The sequence below is a fragment of the Lissotriton helveticus genome, chromosome 12 (assembly GCF_964261635.1).
Source record: "Lissotriton helveticus chromosome 12, aLisHel1.1, whole genome shotgun sequence".
Classification (NCBI taxonomy): domain Eukaryota; kingdom Metazoa; phylum Chordata; class Amphibia; order Caudata; family Salamandridae; genus Lissotriton; species Lissotriton helveticus.
The window spans coordinates 110,645,811-110,666,458 of NC_136073.1; the positions used below are offsets into that span (position 1 = coordinate 110,645,811).

The 20,648-nt window shown below is 45.9% G+C and overlaps 1 pseudogene across 1 annotated transcript; it reads left to right on the plus strand.

The window, feature by feature from the left end:
* Positions 1-717: 717 nt before the first annotated feature.
* On the plus strand, positions 718-20,429 carry LOC144798598 (metallo-beta-lactamase domain-containing protein 1 pseudogene; annotated as a pseudogene). Its single transcript, XR_013603576.1, has 2 exons — positions 718-1,055; positions 17,907-20,429. The product of XR_013603576.1 is annotated as a metallo-beta-lactamase domain-containing protein 1 pseudogene (transcript).
* The last annotated feature ends 219 nt before the right edge of the window (positions 20,430-20,648 follow it).

Here is a 20,648-nt window from a genome sequence, read left to right on the forward strand (position 1 = left end):
GTTACTTTGTTCTCATAGTTATAATAGAGCACACATTAAAATGCTATGGGCAACAATTAGAGGACCTCTTATCCCGATCAAGTGCTTTAAATGTAAGATAAAGGCACAACAACTATCACTACTTCAAGGAGAATTAAAAGTAAGTAATACAGGAACAGGTATCACAGGAGAATAAGAATTGGTATTTCTGTTAGTAGAGCACGTAGGGATAGATAAGCGTCTCTCTTCAAGATAAGAAGATTTTATTGTCGGGTCGTTTTTGAGTCACTACTGTTGTGGGCTTAGTTTTCATTAGGTAGTTGTCGAATTGTGGAGAGAATGAAGGTAGAGTGCATGTAAGCCTGGGTGTGTGTCTTAAGGAGGAAGGTATGTGGTAGGTATGTTGTGTAGCTGGTTGAGCGAGGTTTGTGCAGAATCTGGAATTGTGAGGTGCTTGAGGTATCAGTAGAATGTAGAAGTTGGAGCACAATCTTTGAACATTTGTTTTAGGCCCCAGGTTCCTAAGATAAAGCCCCGCCTCTTGGTCCATGCCTTTGTAGGTAATTGAATAACTCCTGCAGGAATAGGGCTCCATTCTTCGTCTCATCTCCTCTGCTTGGATTCTTACAGAAACACCTGGTGGATTCTGTTTTGATACAAAGGTCACTTACTTCATAACCTTCATCCTGAGGCGCGTCGCGCTGCAAACAAGGTCCTGCTGTTAAAACTTTCCACGGAAGTTGCAACTCCTTTTGCAGTCCTCAACTCACCACTCAGGCGTGTCCAACCCTTTTTTTTGTGATTGTGCTATTTTTTTTTGCAGGCATTTTGTGATATGTGTAGGACAGCACGCTTGGGTACTCACCAGAAATGTCCATTGATCTTGTGACAAATGTGTGCCACAATAGCGGTGCTTCCACACCTCAGATGTAGGTAAACAAGCTCAGTTCAGACAACTGGGTGGATAACCCAGGAGGCAGACATCCTGGTGCACTGAGGACTGGTTCGTCTGCAGGTGCCTTTGCTGCCACTGATGTAACATATGTACAAGGGATTGCGACCGACTCACACGCAAGGTAAGGCTAAATTTCAAACTGTCTCTTACATTTCGACAAATAGCAAGAGTTACTTTTGACAGATGTTGTACTCAGCCATGACCCATGCAGGTAAGAGCGGTGGAACGGTGGGGCCGGGTTGGGGGATGTGGGGGGATTCGACAGATGACCACAAGGGAAAATTAAATAAATAACTAAGTTTCCATCTGCCTCAATTTTAGGAGGGTGACTTGAAGTCAGTAGTATATATTCAGTCTACAGCACTTGACAAGCTGGGGCTTGTAGTTTCAATTTTCACATTATAAGTATGGGACAACAAGACTCCTCATGCTTAGTTATTTTTTGCAGAAAAACCAGAGCTATCTTTGTCAACCACATGATATGCAGCTGTAGGTATCGTGAGAGGCGAGAGGCTGGTGGTACCTCTGCTGAATGGTCTGGATGTAGAGGGAATGCAGATGCCCCAAAGTGGCATTTCAAGTATTTATTTATTTGCAGTTTTATATGGCACACCCCAGACCCAATAGGATTACATACAAACATGAGAATCTAACGCTGGATACAATACAATCATAACAAGGCTAGGAAATAAAGCGTAGCTCACACAGTCATTTGGAAAAGGGAAGTAAAAATAAGGGGCCTCATTTATGAAAAGTGACGCATCGCTGCGTCACTTTTCATTGCGCCCTCCTTGCGACACCAATGATGCGTCATATTTCCAGTATGACGCATCATATCGCAAGGAGTTACAGATACGTCAGTTTTTCTGACGTATCTGTAGGTGCAAAAATGATGCATTGCTGGAGTGTGTCACAAAAGTGACGCAACTCCAGCAATAGGTCATTTCACATGGGGTAAGCCCCATTTCAAATGTGCCTGCGTCAGTCTTACGCCTGCTGTGAATCAGGCGTAAGATATTGACGCATTTGCGTCCTAGAAGTGGTGCAGTGAAATCTCATAGATTTCACTGCGTCACTTCCACGAGGCTTACTTGCGTCGGAATGTCCACCCTGCATACATTATACCTGGCGCAGGTATAATATGGCTCAGGGGTTTACAAAGTGACGCATCTACCTAGATACTTCACTTTGTAAATATGACGCAACTTGGCGCATTTTTTCGCCGCTGGTGCCCGCAAAAGTGATGCAAGTGCTCATAAATAAACCCCAAAGGGAGGCGAGCTCCGGCATGTGTGCTGTAAGCCAATGGTTAAGCCAAATGGCCATTTGGTGCTCTTCTCAGCGAAATAAAACATCTTCTCTACCACTGAACGTGCAGATGCCGTAAAAAAACAAAGCTGCCTACATTGTGCCTGTCAGTTCCAGCCCCAACTTGTTTTCGAGTTTGATGATGCTGAGGAAGGTTGACTCATTTCCCCCTTTTAAGTATATTGGAGCTGGTCAGAGTAGGTTAGGTGAGTTGTTGGGCTTTATATTTGTGTTGCCCTGAACTTCTCACGTCTCGCCTTGGCAGCTAGCCAGACTCTGTAGCAGTTGAACTGAGAGGAAGAAGAAATGGCTTACAGGGAGTCTTTAGGGATGGTGGTCATGTCACCGCTGGACCAGCGGTTTTCTTGGTCTTTTCATTGAAAAGCCCTGAGTGATAGGAGTTGGTGAAGGCATGCAACTTTGATTTAAGTTGAAGAAAGCCAGTTGAGGTCAGGGTGATGGTGTTGGGCATTAATATGGAGTTTTTGTCTAGTGGCCTGCTAAGAGGTGCATGGCTCACAGAGCTGAAGGCTGAGGTGGTTCTGGCCTGTGAATACACAGTGAGGCACGTAATGTGTACAGGGTTAGATATGGTGGGTGGAAGTGTGGCTGTGCACAGTTAGCTTGAGGCTACCAGAGCGGAAGATAGATAGAGTGAGCCGCCCACAGCGGGATACCACAGGATAGTAAGGAAATACTGGGTACCAGTGATAAACAATAGACAGAAGCAGGCGCTCCCCATGCTAGGAAGGGACATGTAGGAAACAAGTGATTGGCACCACAAGTGCCAAAAACATACAAGGAGTAAACAACTTAGGAAGCCACAGAGGCTGCAGCGGGTCAAGGAGGAAAAGAGTGTGGCTAGTATGGGTGGCACTGAGAAAAGGAGGAACAAGTTTGGGGTACTGGGAGAACAACTGTGGGATATTAAGGTTAACATGTGTAGGGCAATAATAATGGCACAGAGAGGAAACCAGTGGGGGTGCTATGGGTGCCACAGAGGGACAATAGTCAAACATGGAGGACACCCAGAGTGCAACCACTGGACAGTAAGAGTACAACTGAAGGGAAAACTATGGATGCCTATGGGTAACACCAGAGCCATGATAGGAGGAGATATGAGGCACATAGGGTTCCACCAGAGGACTTTAATAGACCCATCCAGGACACTGTGTGTGTGAAATGGCTGCCTGGGATCCCAGGGCCCTGGTTTACTGAGCTCCAGGTATAGCTATTGGACTCTCCCGTGGTAGCTCTGAGACTGAGCAGGAGGTGATGAGAGGTTAGACTCACAGATCATGGTAGAGCATTTCACTGGATGTCAGTCATGATAGCATAAATAAAGTCAACACATTCAAGTACAAGGCATTTTCTACATCGCAAACTGTTGCATCGCAATTAAATGTCCCTTAAGGAAATAAACTGTAACAACGCTTATGTTAATATCGCAGCACTTAATATACATAAGGATAACGAACTAGTCACACTCTGGTAGATGCACCGTGTCAGCTCCAGATCCACAAGAACCACTGTACTCAGGCAGGAGAAAAGGGTTGTACAACTTTCATGCTCCCAGGTCCCTCCTGAACTTGGAAATTCGCTCAAGTAATATCCCTAAATGCATCATGGACAATGTGATCCAAATCTGTATTATAGGTATTGGCATGATTCCATCAAGTAATATCCCTAAATGCATCATGGACAATGTGATCCAAATCTGTATTATAGGTATTGGCATGATTCCATCAAGTAATATCCCTAAATGCATCATGGACAATGTGATCCAAATCTGTATTAAAGGTATTGGCATGATTCCATTGTTACCATGCTCCAAAGGCAACCCTGTCCAGTACACTTTGTAGCAAGAGATGGCCTACAATACGTCTAAAGGAGGATATACAATAAAGAGGCATCCCCTATATGGCTTGTTTAGGTGGCGTATATACAATGGAGAAGAAGCTAGGATCATGTTTGTACCCAAAATTGAAAGCGTGGGAGCAATAGAAGTAAGTCCATCAAGTAACAGCAGAGTGCACATAATTATAAATGTGAAGGAAAATGCATGGATATGGCTACATGGAGGGTTAAACAGTGCAGTAGGAAGTAAAGATCAGAGTAAGCAGATACTGTCTCTTTAGCATTACAAGAACCCTGTTTCCTACCATTCCAGAAAAGAGTAAACATGCCGGGAGTAAAACAATGAAAGCCAATCCAAAGAAAGCCAATGCCAACCAGGAGACAGCTTGTTAAATACTAAGACTGATTATTCGGATTGGCAATCTTTTGTTAAGTCATAGGATGTTTGCTGCTTGACGTGGGTTAAATCACAAATGGATAAAAAATTAGCTGTGGACAACTTTTACAAATATTCAGTAGCAGCAAACAAAACCTCAAATAAAAGATCGATGGCGGGAGTAGCAACCTGGGTTTCTACAAACTACATTGCCAAGTACAGCAGCTGCCCATCTCCAATGCCCCATTAAGCCTTCTGCACATCTGATTGACAGGTGAATATTTGCCGCAAGGAGATACAGCCTTTACAACGCTGTTGTTACAACGGAATTCCTTTACCATGCATTCTGTACCACACAATGCCTTTACTATGCATGCTTTTAGCACAAATATGCCTTTACCACACATGCCTTTACAATGAAATGTCATATATATTTTTTCATTTAAGGCTTAGGGATGGGTAGGGGGTAAGGGATTTGGGTGGAAAGACTGGTTTTAGGACTCAGCAGTGGGTAAGGGTGGTAAGGGTGTTTTTAGGGGTGGGTAGAGGTGTAGGGTGGTATGGGTATTTTTAGGGTTTAGGGGCAGGTAAGGGTATTGGGTGGTAAGAGTTTTTTTTAGGGTTTACGGGTGGGTAAGGAAATATGGTGGTATGGTTATAAAAAAAAGATTTTTTTAATAATGACAAAAATGGAGTTAGTGGGGGGGGTCTCCCTCATATAAAAACAAGCATTTACAATGCAACGGTTTCGCCTTTGGCACACACTAATTAGGACTCGTTCCCTGATGATGCATCAAATTGGGGCTAATTTAGGCGCTACTAAATAAATCTTTAGTCATCAGATACCGACAGGGTTGTGGTGTGGGTGGTTAAAAAAAATAAATAAAAACAGCCAGTCCAAACGGTACGATTTTGACCGCTCTAGAGTTAAGAGCTACAAAAGGTGCTACCAACATGGACAAAACGGATCGAAGAGAGACTGAAAAACATGACATTGTATATTCGACCGTGATGAAGCTAAGCGGCCGCGCTGTATTGTGTGTTCTTATTAAGACTGTTTTTAGACATGCATTCTTTTGGGGGTCTAAGATTCTACTGTTGTCGGGTACGGCCGCCTCGGGCCCCGATCAAGTTCAAACGATTACCCAAGAGATACCAACAACAATCGCTAACTAGAGCCACACTAAGGCGACTCTCCCTCCGAGCCACTGGAAGGATTTCCAGCTCTCGCCATTCTGACAAGAAAAGAATAAAAATTAAGGTCGCACCTTAGACCATTAGAATAATACCAGAAAAATATCCAACAAAGAATGAGACCCATAACAAGGCGGGGTAGAAACTTTATCGACACCACCAAGGGGGAACGCAGTTCCAAAATTCCCGAAAACGCCAAATAAAAGAACAAATGTAAGTATCATGGCCTTTGAAATACTTTTCCGAGTTCAACACACCCTATATGAAAATATTCCAGGCCACATTCACAACCTGAACATTTAATGCAAAATAATTAAGATCTGGTATACTGCTTTTACATTGTGTAAATATCTCCAGACAAAACGGATGTTTGTAGAAATACAGGATTCCCCGGTGACGGGATACACTTGTTACAACGAATGTTATGAATATGTGGCACGACTATGATTACATAGAATGCTGTGAAAAGAAAGATATAGATATTGCATCGAATACTGTAATGATCAACTGCCTGGTCTCCCTTTGATTTGGAAATAAAGCGAAGGCAACTAATTAATTTTAAGTGTATCACATGAGCACGTGGTCTAACCTCCCGTGACACTGGCCCGCCCCATGTTAATCTAATACGAGTGGGGTAGCCGACACTGTGGGCAATGTTAAAATAACCTGTGACCAACTTTTCTGTGAATTACAATTCCAGGATATCAGACACTTTAACCAAAGCCCGTTCTTACTTGAATTTATTATTTATTTATTTTATTTATGCATTTTTATATAGCGCGGACTTTACCCGAAGGCGTCAGAGCGCTTCACATTAAGAACAGAGATGAAACATAATGAGAAACATTACAAAAACAGATTGCAAAAACATACGTTACTTACATAAGGTAATAGTGACAATTGTGAGCAAAAAAAATACATGAGGTAGTAAAAACTGTGAGCAACCACAAATACATGAGGTAGTAAAGGTAATACTGACGGTAATAGTGAAGGGTGAGGAGAAGATATATATATATATGCCCTCGCCAAACAAACACGTGGCGCTAGAAGAAAATAGCACTGCATGGCCAGTGTAAGAGCAAAAGGTGAAATTGAACAGTAATCCCTGTTTCTGAGCACGGGGTGCTCACGATGTATCCCCCTTTGCCCACCGACCCACCCCTTCCTTACCTTGAAGATGGCGTACCCTGCCGCCGTTTCTAATAGCACCAACATGGCGAAGACGGATCTGTGGGGATTCAGAGAGAACGGGGCTTCCGTATAACGATTACGGAGCCCTTTGGAGGACGTGAGCTTCTGTCTGGTGCAGTTTCGACCCACAGAAATCACCGACCGGGGCTCTTAGTGCACGCATACTAGGGCCCACTCCTCCCCCTTTCAAGCCCCAGTCTCTTTTCTACACACCACAACACCGTCCATCACCGGTCGCCACCCTTCATGCACAACACGATACACCCCTCCCCCACCCTGCACTGGAGCCAACCTTGTACACTCCCTTCCGATCACGTCGGAAAACAACTCGACCCTGCAGCTCAAGCCTCGCTTAGTATGTGATGATTCCAGAGCCACAATGTCCCAGCGATTTCCTTTAATTCTAGAACCAAATGCATTCTGGGAGCTGTAGTCTTGGCCAGTTAAAATGGAAATGGTTTGCAAGTGTAGCGCTCGAAACTATACGGTTGCAAGAGCCTGCAGTCATCTGCTAATCCTACTTGTCTCTAGACACCCAACACCCTACAACTACAATCCCTCCCCGCCTGCCGTCCTGCCCGAAGCCTCTCTGGCCTTGGATTACTGATGGATTATTCGGTGCCCTCCTTCCCTGCCGCCCATTTGTCCTCACTGGCCGCCTCGATGAGCCCGTGATATGCCCCCTCCCTGCGCCCCTTCTGCTCACCCAGCTCGGGCGGCTCCTCGGTGGGCACGGCGCCCCCGTCGATCACCCCGAACCCCTCGTCGTATTCGATCCCCGCAATCTCGCTCTCCTGCTGGGCCAGGAAGGCGACCGCCGGGTCCTACTCCGGCTCCGCGGGCTCCCCGGGCACCCCGTTCTCCGAAGAGGAGAAGAAGCCAAAGTCATCGGCCATGTTTCCGTCCGTGCCCCCCGCGCTCACTGCTGCTCGAGGTGGGTGTGGATCAGTGGCCCCGGGCCGGGACGCGGAGGTCGGTCTAGGGGTCTTGCAGGCACGGGAGGGGCAGGAACAGGACGGCACTTCCTCCTTCTCCGGGTGGCAGGTGGAGATTTTCACAATAAACAAGCATTTACGGACGGACAGCAGGAGGGGGAGGGGGGCGGTAACGGGCAAATGGACAGCGGCAGGGGGGGCGGGAAGGGCCACACGGACAGCGGGAGGGGGGGCGGAATAAAAAGCACTCACCTGGAACTGGACTTCCTCCGGCGGCTGCGGTCGGCCGCGGAATGAGCTGGATGCCGAGAAAAAAAAAAAAAAAACAACTCCGCCCACCGCCGCACAGAGGGACGCCCAGGGAAAAAATCGCGGGAACGCCCCCGAATCTGGTCCGGCCTTGACGGACAGATCCGGCTCCCAATGGCTAGCCTACATTTATGGAGCTAGCCAATGGGAGGTGGGGGACGTTCCAATAGCCAGTATGGTAAACAAAAGATTTCACCTGCGCGAACTGCTTGCGCAGATCGCCAGGTCGAAACCTAAAAACAAATTATTTAGCATCTTTTGTGTTGCTAATAACTTTGGTGCTGTTTGACAAACCTATACCAAACTTTTTAAAAAAGTGCTCTTATTGCCTGGTTTGTGCATAGAAATTTTCCTGTTGACCCGTCAAGGCTGAGAAAAAAGGGAGGTCCCAAAAGACATTTTCACCATTCATTTTTCCATAGGAACTTTAGACACAGCTGCAGCCTAAACCACTGAACGAATTTACACCAAATTTGTCAGAATGCTAGATCTTAGTCCAGAAAGATTGTGTTGTGGTGTAAATCTGCTCAGTAGTTTTTGAGCAATTATTGCTAAGATACGTTGTATATCTAGGGACTCAGCGACTCCGTGGACCCCGACAGATCTCAAGCTGAGTTCTAATTGGCTGCCACCACATCATCAAGGTAGTGGTGGCATCCACCTTAGGACGTGAGTCGCAATCCTGAGTCCTAAAAAAAGTTTTCGAAAAAGACATAAGGGGCAAGGTAGGGATCTCCTGATCCCATAGTCCTGCTGGTGTGGTCCCACAGGGATCCGGCCTGGGGTCAAAAAGTTTTTTTCTCTCATATATTTGCAGAGGATCGGTGAATCTGCAGCAAAATAAAAAACAAGTGTGGGCTCCCTCGCTTGCTTTTGATCCCCCCCCCCCCCGGGTTGGCCCGGGCAGAAAACATTTATTTTTTGGGTGAGGGGGCATTCGTGGCCCCTCCCCCAAGCTGACTTCAGCCCCAGGGGACCCCATCCCTGGGGCCCGGCATGTTTTTCAGGGGGAGGAGAGCATGCATTCTCTTTCCATGGGCCATTTCCAACCTCGGAGACCCATCTTGTAAGGGGACGGGCCCCCCTTACCAAGCGTCATAGGCCTGGGGACCCCATTCCCCTGGGGCCATGAAACTAAAGTGAAAGAGAGGGGAGCTCCCCTACCTTATTAATTAGTGGCCCCAGGGACCCCATCACCCTGGGTCAGCTCACAACCTATGTCCTGCGGAGTCCATTCCTGGGACATAGCGGTTTCCCTGTCCACACCTGCATGGGCAGGGAAACCTGTGTTTTCTCTCACTTGGCAGGAGCATTTTCAAAACTCCCACCAAGCAGAGGCAAACACAAAGACTGCTCCCAGCAGGCGGGAGCTTTGAAAATGTTCCCGGCTGCTGGGAGGACACTTTTGATCTGTTTCCCTGCCTCCATTGAAGTGGGCAGGAAACAGATAAAAAATATTGCTCCCATCTGGAGGGAGCAGCATTAGTAGCTGGTCCCTCTGGGTGGAAGCAATGCCGGCCCCAGCTGCATGCAGGGAGCCGACTGGGGCCTTGGTGCGCCCCATGCGGCCCCCTACAAGTATATGGTGGGTGCCCTGGGTGTGCACCAGGGCACAGACCTCCAGAAAATGCAGGGGATGTGGTCCCCGGGGCCACTTCCCTTAAGTTTTAAAAATGGCCCTAAGGGATGGGATCCCCAGGGTCTAAAGAGGCTTGGTAGAGGGCTACGTGGTCTCCCTCCCCTTTAATAAAAAACAATGTCCCTGGAGATAAGCTCCCCAGGGCCTAAAACGTCATGAGGAGAGGGAGCTGCGCGTTACCCCCTCCCTTTTAATTTAAGTATTGGCCTGTGGGATGTGGTCCCCAGGGCCTAACAAGCCTCTGGGAGGGAGGCAATGTAACTACCTCGCCTTTAGTAAAAACACAACAGCCCGGGGGTTGGGTCTCCAGAGCTTAATAAGGATCAGGAAAAGGTCAACGTGCCCATTCCCTTTAATTAAAATAACGGCCCTGGGGCATAGGGTCCCAAAGGCCTAATAAGGCTCGGGCCATGCAGCCCCCTCCTCCTTAACAAAAACAAGGGCCTGGGGATGAAGTCCCTGGGGCCTAATAAGGCTCGAGGAGTGGGCCACTCGGCCCTCCTCCCCTTTCAAATATATATGGCCCTCGCAATGAGGTTCCCAGTGCCAGGCCCTGTGGCCAACCCCCCGCCGTGTAAGGCTGAAGGCTGTTTGCATAGTGAGGTTTGCTGCCTTTGAGGGTGTGGGTCACAGGGCCTGGCGGTAGCATGGGGTTGGCTCTATGCAGAGGGGTGACCGCAGGTCCTGTGACCATCCCCCCGCCATGAACGACTGAAGGTCCTGAGCCGTGTGGGGTTGGCTGCCTTTACGGAGGTAGGCCAGAGGACCTGGCCAAAGGCTGTGCTCAGCGTGGGGTTGGCTGCATGCAGGCGGTTGGCCATAGGCCAGGCACTTCAGCCAACCCCCGGCTGCTGACAGCCAAAGGGCATGTGCGGCAGAGGGTTGGGTTTATGTATGGTAATTAAATGTTACATTACATCAAGTAAACCCTAGAAATTCACTGACAAAAAACAAAGGTTCAGATGAAGTTATAGTTAAGTGAAATGTTCAGTAACAACGTAACGTTTTAAACTGTAAAAACCACAGAAATTCACCAGTTATAGTTATCTCAAGTAACTATAACTTGTGCTCTAGCGTAAATATAACTCAGACCCTCGCCATGCACTGCTAATTTCCCCAGAAATTACATCACTCATGACATCTTCTATGACATCATTGATAATATCACTGCAACATTTGCAGTGAAATTATTGATGAGAACACTGTGTATGGTGGGGGCTTGAGTTATAGTTACATTAGAGGATGAATCTCTACAAAACTATGCAGAGATCTTCCCTTTTCTACATTGGCTGATGATGCAAAGTTTCATGGTGATAGTTAAGGGTGCGCAAAGAAAAAGGGGAGGTTTTAAAATACGTTTTTCCACCAATGGATTAACCATTGACTTTTTAAAAGACATAGTGGCAAAATGGCTGAACGGATGTTCATGAAACTTGGCAAGAATATAGGTTATGGTGTGGAAAGGGTCATTTGATCTAAATTGGGTCAGTAGTTTTTAAGTAATAAGGGACAAAATATAGTGATATATTAGGCCTCGATATACCCCAGTACCTTTGCTGTATACAGCTGTACCTGGCGATTACGAAACACAATATGATTGGATAATGAAATCCCTTGCAAAATGCAAGGGCAACCATATTGCTTAGACCACAGTTTTCCTTTGTTCTTTGTCTTAAAGTAAAATGTATTTTATTACTCTTGTTGTAATGTAGAGTAAGAAATTAGGCAGTTTACCAAACTCTGTAAAGGTAGGAAAAAGTTGTTTTATTGATTTATATATTTTAAAAAGGTTAACGGAGTAGGCAGTACTCTCACAATAGTATCTAGAAAGTACTGCGGTACCTAATGTAAAAAGAATGATATATGACAAAAGACACTCTATGACACCCTACTCCACTCTATGACACACCACTCCACTCTACAACACTCCACTCCACTCTACGACATGCCACTGCACTCTATGTCTACTCTATGACGTGCCACTCAACTCTACACCACTCCAAACTATGCCACGAACCTCTATGTCACTCCACTTTATACCACTTCACTCTGCACACTCTATTCCACTTTTCGCCCCTCCACTATACGGAAGTCCACTCCACTCTATGCCACTCCACTCTACAAAACTATACTCCTCTCTGTGACACTCTACAACACTCTACTCCAATCTATGACACTCTATGACACTCCTCTCTATGACGCTGCACTCTACAAAACTCTTCTCTCTACGACACTATACTCAATGAGACTCTACTCTATGAGACTCTATGTCACTCTGCTTTACAACACTCGACTCCACTCTATGCCTCTCTACAACACTCTACTCAATTACATTCCACTGTACGTCACTCCACTTTATAGCCCTCCATTCTACAACACTCCACTCCACTGTCTGCTGCTCCACTGAACTCTAAGTCATGCCATTCTACTCTATGCCACTCCACCTTAGAACACTCTACTCCGCTGTATGCCTCTCTAGGACACTCTACAATACGCCACTCCACTTTACCACACTGTACTCAACAACACTCCACTGTATGCCACTCTACTCTACGACACTACACTCTGCTTTATTCCACTCGACTCAACTGTACGACACGTCAGTCCGCTCTACGCCACTTCACTCTACTCCACTGTATGCCCCTCCACTCTATGACATGCAACTCCACTCCAATGTACGGCATGCCACTCCACTCTATGATATGCCACTCACTCTACAACACTCAAGTCTACACCCCTCCACTCTAAGGCAGGCCACTCTAAGACATTCTACTCCACTCTTCTCAATGACACATAAATCCACTCCACTCTACCCTACTCCCGTCTACTATATGACATGCCACTCCACTCTATACCACTTCACTCTACATCACAACACTCTACACCATGACACTCTACATCATGACACTCTATGCCACGACACTGTTCGCCTCAACACTATATGACACAATACTCCACGACACTCCACCCTATGCCACACCACTGTATGCCACTCCACCCTACTCCACTGTATGACACTCTACTCCTCTCTACAACAATTTATCCCCCTCCACTCTACAACTGTACTCCATTATATGCCACTCTACTCTACCACTCTCTTTTCCACTCTGTGCCACTGTGTGACACTTTACTCCACTGTGTGCCACTCTGCAACACTGTACTCCACTTTATGCAACTCCGTCTATGGCACTCCACCCTATGACACTCTATGCCACTTCACTCTACCTCCATCTACAACACTCTACGAAACTCCTCTCTACAACACAGTACTCCAGTCAATGCCATTCTACTCTCACCCTCAACACTGCACTATATGACACTGCACTCTATGACACTCTCCTCAGCTGTACTCTGCGATGCTCCACTCTGAGACACTCCACTCTGAGACACTCTAATGCACTCTGTGCAACTTCCTCTATGCCACTCTAAGCCACTCCACTCTACGGCCCTCTATGCCACTCAACTCTACCACACTCTTTGACAGTCCACTCTACCACACTCCTCTCTACAACACTCTGCTCTACTCTACCACACTTCACCTGATGAGACTCCACTCTATTTCACTCCACTCTACTCCACGCTATGCCACTCTACAAAACTGTACTCTATGACACTCTACTTGACAACACTCTACTCAACCAAACTCCACTCGAGGACACTCCACTGTGCGCCACCCAACTCTAAGACACTTGACTCTACAACACTGTACTCTAGTGTGTGCTCCTCTGCTCTACTCTACTCTACGACATGCCACTCCACTCAAGAACACTCTACTCCACTGTATGCCCCTCTAGTCTATGACACTCTACTGCACTCTGCAGCATGCGACTCTACTCCAGTGTACGACATGCCACTCCACTCTATGAAACGCCACTCCACTTTATAACACTCCAATTTATGACACGCTACACCACTCCACTGTATGGCAGGCCACTCCACTCTAGGAAATGCCACTCCACTCTATGATATGCCACTCCACTCTACGACCCTTTACTCTAAGACACTCTGCCACATGCCACTCTAAGACACGCTGCTCCACTCTAATCTACAACATGCCACTCCAATCTGTGCTACTCCGGTCTACTCTTTGACATGCCGCTCCACTCCACTCTACGCCACGCCAATCCACTCTACGACACAGCACTGAATGCCATGACACTGTACGCCATGACACTCTCCAACATTTCATTCTACGCCACAGCCCTCGCTGTTCTACAACATTGTACTCCACTCTAGGAGTCTGCAAAGCTCCCTCTATGCCACTCCATGCCACTTTACTCCACTACATGACACACTACTCCACTCTACTCCACTGCCACACTCTATGCCACTAATCTCTATGCCGCTGTATGCCACTCATATCTACCACTCTCCAACACTCTACTCTACCACACTCCTCTCTATGACACTCCATTGTACAACACTCCACTCTCTGACAGTCTCCCACCCTACTGTATGACACTCCGCTCTACAACACTGTACTCCACTCTATTCCACTCCCCTCTACGACACTCCACTCTACAACATACCTCTCTTTGACACTCCACTGTACGACACACAACTGTACGACACTCTCCTCTACTCTACTTAATGACACTCAACTCAATGACACTACACTCTGAGCACTATACCCCACTCAACTCCTCTCCATGCCACTCCACTACACTCTACTCCACTCTATACCACTCTATGACACTCTACCCAATGACACTCCACTTGACAACACTCCACTCAATAACACTCCACTCAAAGACATTCCACTGTACAACATTCCTTTCTACGACACTCCACTCTATGCCACTCCCTTCTACTCCACGCAACTCCACTCTAGAACACTGCTCTCTAGAGCACTCTACTCCACTGCATGTCCCTCCACTGTCTGCCACTCTACTCCATTCTACGACTCTACAACATGCCACTCCACTTATGACATGCCACTTTACTCTAGGACACTCAACCACACTCTACGACACTCCACGCCACGCCATGCCACTCCACTGTTCAGCATGCTACTCCTCTGCTCTTAGCCCAGGAGCCCAGAAGGGGTGGAGCGTTGATAGCTGGTAGAGCACCCGACGTGGCAATCAGTCAAAAACAAGAAGATAAACGCTCACTCTTTGCTCACTGAGAACAATGCTTGTGTCTGCTATGGCTCATCTGTGAAGTGTAGCGATAACTTTTATATTCTTTCTTGGAGACACCAAAGTGGTGTTATAGCCCTACTCTTATTTAGCTTCTTCTTAAATTATGTTGAAAACTACTTAGGCAAATTTAATCTTAATGTACCCAAGCTAAGCAGTAGGAAGACCCATATACTTCTATTTGCAGATCATACTGTTGTGTTTGGTTTGGTTTGGTATGCACAGGCCTCTGGACAACTTCAAGAATGATTGCAAGGAGAAAGATCTGATTGTTAACATTGACTAGACCAAGTAATGATAATGAAACTGGTCCACAATTTGGGAGGCCAACCTACAATCACGGTCAACAGCTCGAACTTTGAATAGCTTGGTGTGCATTTCATCCAAAAACTAGATTGGTAAGCACACCTGGAAAAAGCCACAATTGTACTTATGCGAAAAACTAAAGCAGTGCTGCAATTTACACATGAGAGTGCAGCCAACCCATAAGCATAATACTAAAGGTTTACATGTAGAAAGCAGTAGCCACGACAATCTATCGTGCTGGACTCTGGGCTTATGTTAAGACCAGGGATCTGTAAATAATTGACAATAGTTTGTTAAGATCCTTAATCAAGTTAGTCCATGGCACGCCCTTAGTAGCTCTATGTATGGGGATAGGCGTAAAACCCATCTCTGATGTCATTGCATTATGTCCTATGTTAGACTGGACACAACGGAATAGAAATTGACATTGGGAAGCATATATAAAATGTATACTGGAGGATTGTTCCCATGGGAGAGCTAACAACTATTGATGGGTAACGCATGATAAAAGTATTCTTGCAGATTTTGGGGTTCCGACATTTTTTGAATGAACTAATCTCAATCTGTTCTGATGCAGTGAAACTAGTTAAGAAGCAAACTGGTTGCAAAAGCTAAAAAGCGGGATTGCCACCTTCAGGCCAGCTTCACCGACATCCAATTCTTTCTCAATAAAGCAATAACTGGGTCCAAGCATGCATCCAGCCGGAGGCACGTCACACTTTATATGTCAGGGTTATATCAGGCGCTCTTGCCACTGCAGCCTGCCCATTGGTAAAGTGGAAGATGCCTCCCCTGAGCAATGGTCTTTGCAATTGTGATCCGGGGCAAGAGATGCGATGACGCTATTTGTTGGCTGCTCACCGTAAATGGTGTCTTCCTTCCATATAACACCATGCACTGATAGGATCACTGAAATAATATCGAGGGACAGAATATCGACCATCAAAAATATCGTTGACAAAATATCGAGAGACAAAATATCGAGTTTCTATCTACAAACAGGTAAGTACAAAAATATCGAGTTAAAAATATCGTTTACAAAAATATAGTTGTAAAAAATATCGTATTTACTAAAAACAGTGTTAAATTAAATTAATATTAATAATTAATTACTAAAATATACTTAAAATTACTTAAATTAACTTATAATAATTAAATAATTAATGAAAGTTAAATAAATATTTTTTTATTTCATATTTATTAAAACATATATATATATAGTAACAAAATATAATAAAATAATACCCAAAAACTGAAAACTGACCCTGAACCCTAAAAATACCCCTTTACCCAAAAACCCAAAACTGACCCTGAACCCTAAAAATACCCCTTTACCCAAAAACTGAAAACTGACCCTGAACCCTAAAAATACCCCTTTACCCAAAAACTGAAAACTGACCCTGAACCCTAAAAATACCCCTTTACCCAAAAACTGAAAACTGACCCTGAACGCTAAAAATACCCCTTTACCCAAAAACCCAAAACTAACCCTGAACCCTAAAAATAAAAACGAATTTTTTTACTATCTATATTATATACTTACATATTTTCACTTTCTATATTATTTACAGTCGATATTACTTCACTTACCTTAAAAACGATATTTTGGCTGTCTATATTCTGTCCTGTCGATATTTTGTCCAAACGATATTTTAAACTCGATATTCTGTCCAAACGATATTTTGGAGTCGATATTATGTCTGTGCACCGCACTGATACACTACCCTTATGTTACACATGGGGTGATCCTATAATGCACTCTTCTGTTGCTCCTTACATCTGGTCTGCATGGCTTACTCTGAGAAGGAACTAATGGTGATCCCAGCCATTGCAACCAGTGTGTGGATTATAGAACTTTTAATCTATTGCACATTTTCTGATGCTAGTGGTATTTGATTAAAATTCTTTTGTTTCATGCATGCATTTTAGTAATTCGTAATTCATGATTTTGTAGCTATTTAATCGTTTTTGTTGTGACTTATGCAGGTATTGCCTGTAGGTCTCTAGGTGTCAGTGAGAGGCAGTAAGGGGACCATTGTAGGGCCCTGTAAGTCCCAGTCAAGGCACATGCAGGACACCATGCATGATTAACCAATCTTCAGGGTATGGGCGGACATGTACTTGTGAAAGCCGAAGGAGGAAGCCCTGGCACTAACTGTGCCTTCGATCAAGAGGCTGTGGTGTCTCCTGTGCTTCTTCAGAGCGGGGTGTGTTCTTGAAGCGAGCATTCAGAAGATAAACCCCTACAGACAACCATTTTTCTCTGTCGATATTGGGGGGGGGGTGCACTCTGGGCTAGGGTTACCATCTAAATTTTTGAATTGCAGCAATTTGCTTTGCTTGAGTAACTCCGGTATATAGTGCACGCCGGTTCCCTACGTAAAGTTGAGTAAATAATGGTTGCCATAGCCTGTAGACACTTTTATAGCTTGAAGCAGTTTTTCAGTCATGCCACCAGGGGGCGCTGTTCCCAAGTACTGGAAATGGCGGGTGCTGCTGTGGACTAGGTATATGGCCAGAGCCTCCTGTGGCTGAAAGAGAAGAGGGTGAAGATCAGTGGGGAGGAAGGAGAGCCTGTAAAAGGTGAGGGGAGGGCTGGTTCTTAGGCTAGGGTAACTTAGGAGAGTGGTGCAGAAAAGATTAAACAGGATACAGTGCTGTGAAAAAATAAGTCTCCCGTGCTTTCCCAACTATCTTTGTTTCTTTCATGGAACAGGTTTATGACAACGAGCAGCATCTGAAGATTACAGAGGCAGAAGATTGGTCGTCAAGCAGTGAACAGGCAAAGTCCCAGGCGGCTCACAGATCTGCAGACCCAGAGCACAGGCGACCAAGATAAGAGAAACCGTTGTGACCCCGAAAATGGGTTCATCTGAGAATTCACGACAACACTCCCAAATGACATGTAAAACTCCCGCTTTTTTTAGCCAACATTTGTTGTATTTTATCCTTCTTCTGCCGATGTGTTCTCGGATAGTGGCATGTATGCCTGTGCTGACCGAGGCACTGGGCACCTCTGAGATCCCGGGAGACCCATACTCTGTTTGTTCTGCATGAAGGGTATGTAGATACTGACTCAGAGGGCAATACAAGGGCTGATGGGACCATAACCCTACTAAAGGGACCTCAGATCATCGTGGTGGACACTGGAGGCCCCTGGGACCAGGAACTCCTCCTGCAGCGTTTGGCAGGGCATTGCGTGCAGCCCACACAGGTCACCTACGTGGTCTGCACCCACGGCCACTCTGATCATGTTGGCAACCTCAACCTCTTCCCTTGGGCCACTTACTTGGTGAAATACGACGTTTCTAGAGGAGACCGTTACTTCAGTCATGACTTTCGCAGTGGTCAACCCTTCCAGATAGACAGCTGGGTGGAGGTCTTTGCAACACCTGGGCATACTGGCAGCGATACCAGTGTGTTGGTGAGGAGCACCTCTCTGGGTACTGTGGTTGTGGCCGGGGACCTGTTTGAGCGAGAAGGGGATGACGGGAGCTGGCAGGAGCTGAGTGAGAACCCCACGCTACAGGAGGAGAACCGGCAGAAGGTGCTGCAGGTGGCTGATGTGATCATCCCAGGCCATGGTGCACCTTTCCGCGTCATCCGGGACTGAACAGTGACAACAGATTGCAGGAGGTGAAAGGGACATTTAACAAAACGTTGGGGAAGGAACCAAAGTTCATATGTACAAAAGCATTTTTACGGTCATAAACAGACCGATTCACAGAATCGGGCCTTTTCCGACTGCAAAAATGCTTTTTCATATGCATAAAGATTAAATTGCGATTCAGTAACATGTTACCGAATCACAATTTTTGTTTATCAATTTGGTATTTGGAAGGGGCATGTTTAAAGCATCCCTTCCAGTGCTATGTATGAATGTTTTGTGACCGAATTATGGTTGCAAATATTAATTTTTTTACTGACACCTCAATGGTGGTGGTAACCATTTGCAAATGGGAAGGGGTCCCACAGGGCCCCTTTCACTTTGTGAATGTTGAAACAATTTTTTTTAAGAGTATATAGAGGTCCTAGGGGAAGCAGTCCTCCTTCCCTGTGATGGCTGTATTTCCTAACGGGTTGCAAACTGCAGCCTACCTCAATAATATTCATGAGGTAGGTCTACATTTTGTATATATGCCCCCAAGTTTTATTTGATAGCATACAGTATAAATAATGGTCCTTTTTTGCTCTTTGCTTTGAAGTGGTTCTGTAGGCATGTCAGCTCCATTGTACAAGCTGGAGCCAAGGAAGTGTGTAAGCTTCTTTCCTGTATCCTCTGCCACTGTTAAGTCCCTGGCACACCAAAGGACTTCTGAGCACATCACAGAGTCTTATCTCTGCCGGCCGCATCTTACACCCTTTCATTCTTTGTGGTTCTACTGATGATGTAGAGTCCAGGCAGTGAGATAAGTCTGCCCATCTTAATATTACCAAGCTGTCCCCAAGTGTATCACCTTCATTTCTTTCCCAGGAGACAGGTCTCTGTCCCATTTGTTTCACCCCACTATCTTCTCTCTGAGAAATAATTCTCAGATCCTTCGAGTCGTGCCTACTAGGGGCACAGCATATTGCTTCAAAATATCGACCCAAGCCAATCTTGTGTGCTGCACCCCTTCCCTTCATAGCACCAGCCAGACATAACTATTGTCTGCCCCCAGAACCTTGACCTGAGGAACCATGTCTCTGATCCAGCCATACCTGCACCATTGAGTCACCCATCCCACTGCATGCTACCTGGGTGTCTGTATCTGCTCTGGCCAGAAATAGGAGGACCGCGATGCAGTCGACCATCAGACCCCAGAGGATCGGTCTAGCCCCTATAGTTCTAGAGATTTATATGTTTGAAATCATATTCAAGCCAGACTCTAACTGACCATATAACAATTGTTTTCACCAGTGGCTGGAGTGGGTGACTACTAGAGTGAGAGTGTCCGGCACCTAAAGGGAGTCCCTTGGCCATCCTATTGGATGGCAGTACTGGTGTGGCTTTGGCACACATAGGACACTGCCCAGTGACCAGTCTGCCCCAGGACCCCAAGAAAAGGTCTCACTGACGTGAAGAGGTGACATAGTGGTCAAGGTTGTGTTAGATGGTGTGCAGGGTTACATGATATATATGTTGGTGGGGATACCGTCAGGCGACTGCTGTATTCTTTCCTCAGTTGTGATTGGTTGTGCTGTGATTTGCTATGGTTTGATGCAGTGGAGAGGATTTACTTGTAGGTGATGGTGTGCCTTTTCCCCTAAAGACATCATGCAGGTGAGGTTCTGTCTCTAGCAGTAGTTGCATGTGCGGACGCCCAGGGGTGATAGAAGGAGAGGGGCGGGGCTGGGTCACGTGATTAACTCAGCCAATGAAAGTGCTGCGGCTTTTTCTGGCACCTTGAAATCGTTATTCAGAATAGAAAAGAAGGCAGCCATTGCTTGTTGGCTTGAAGAAATGAAATACACTTTA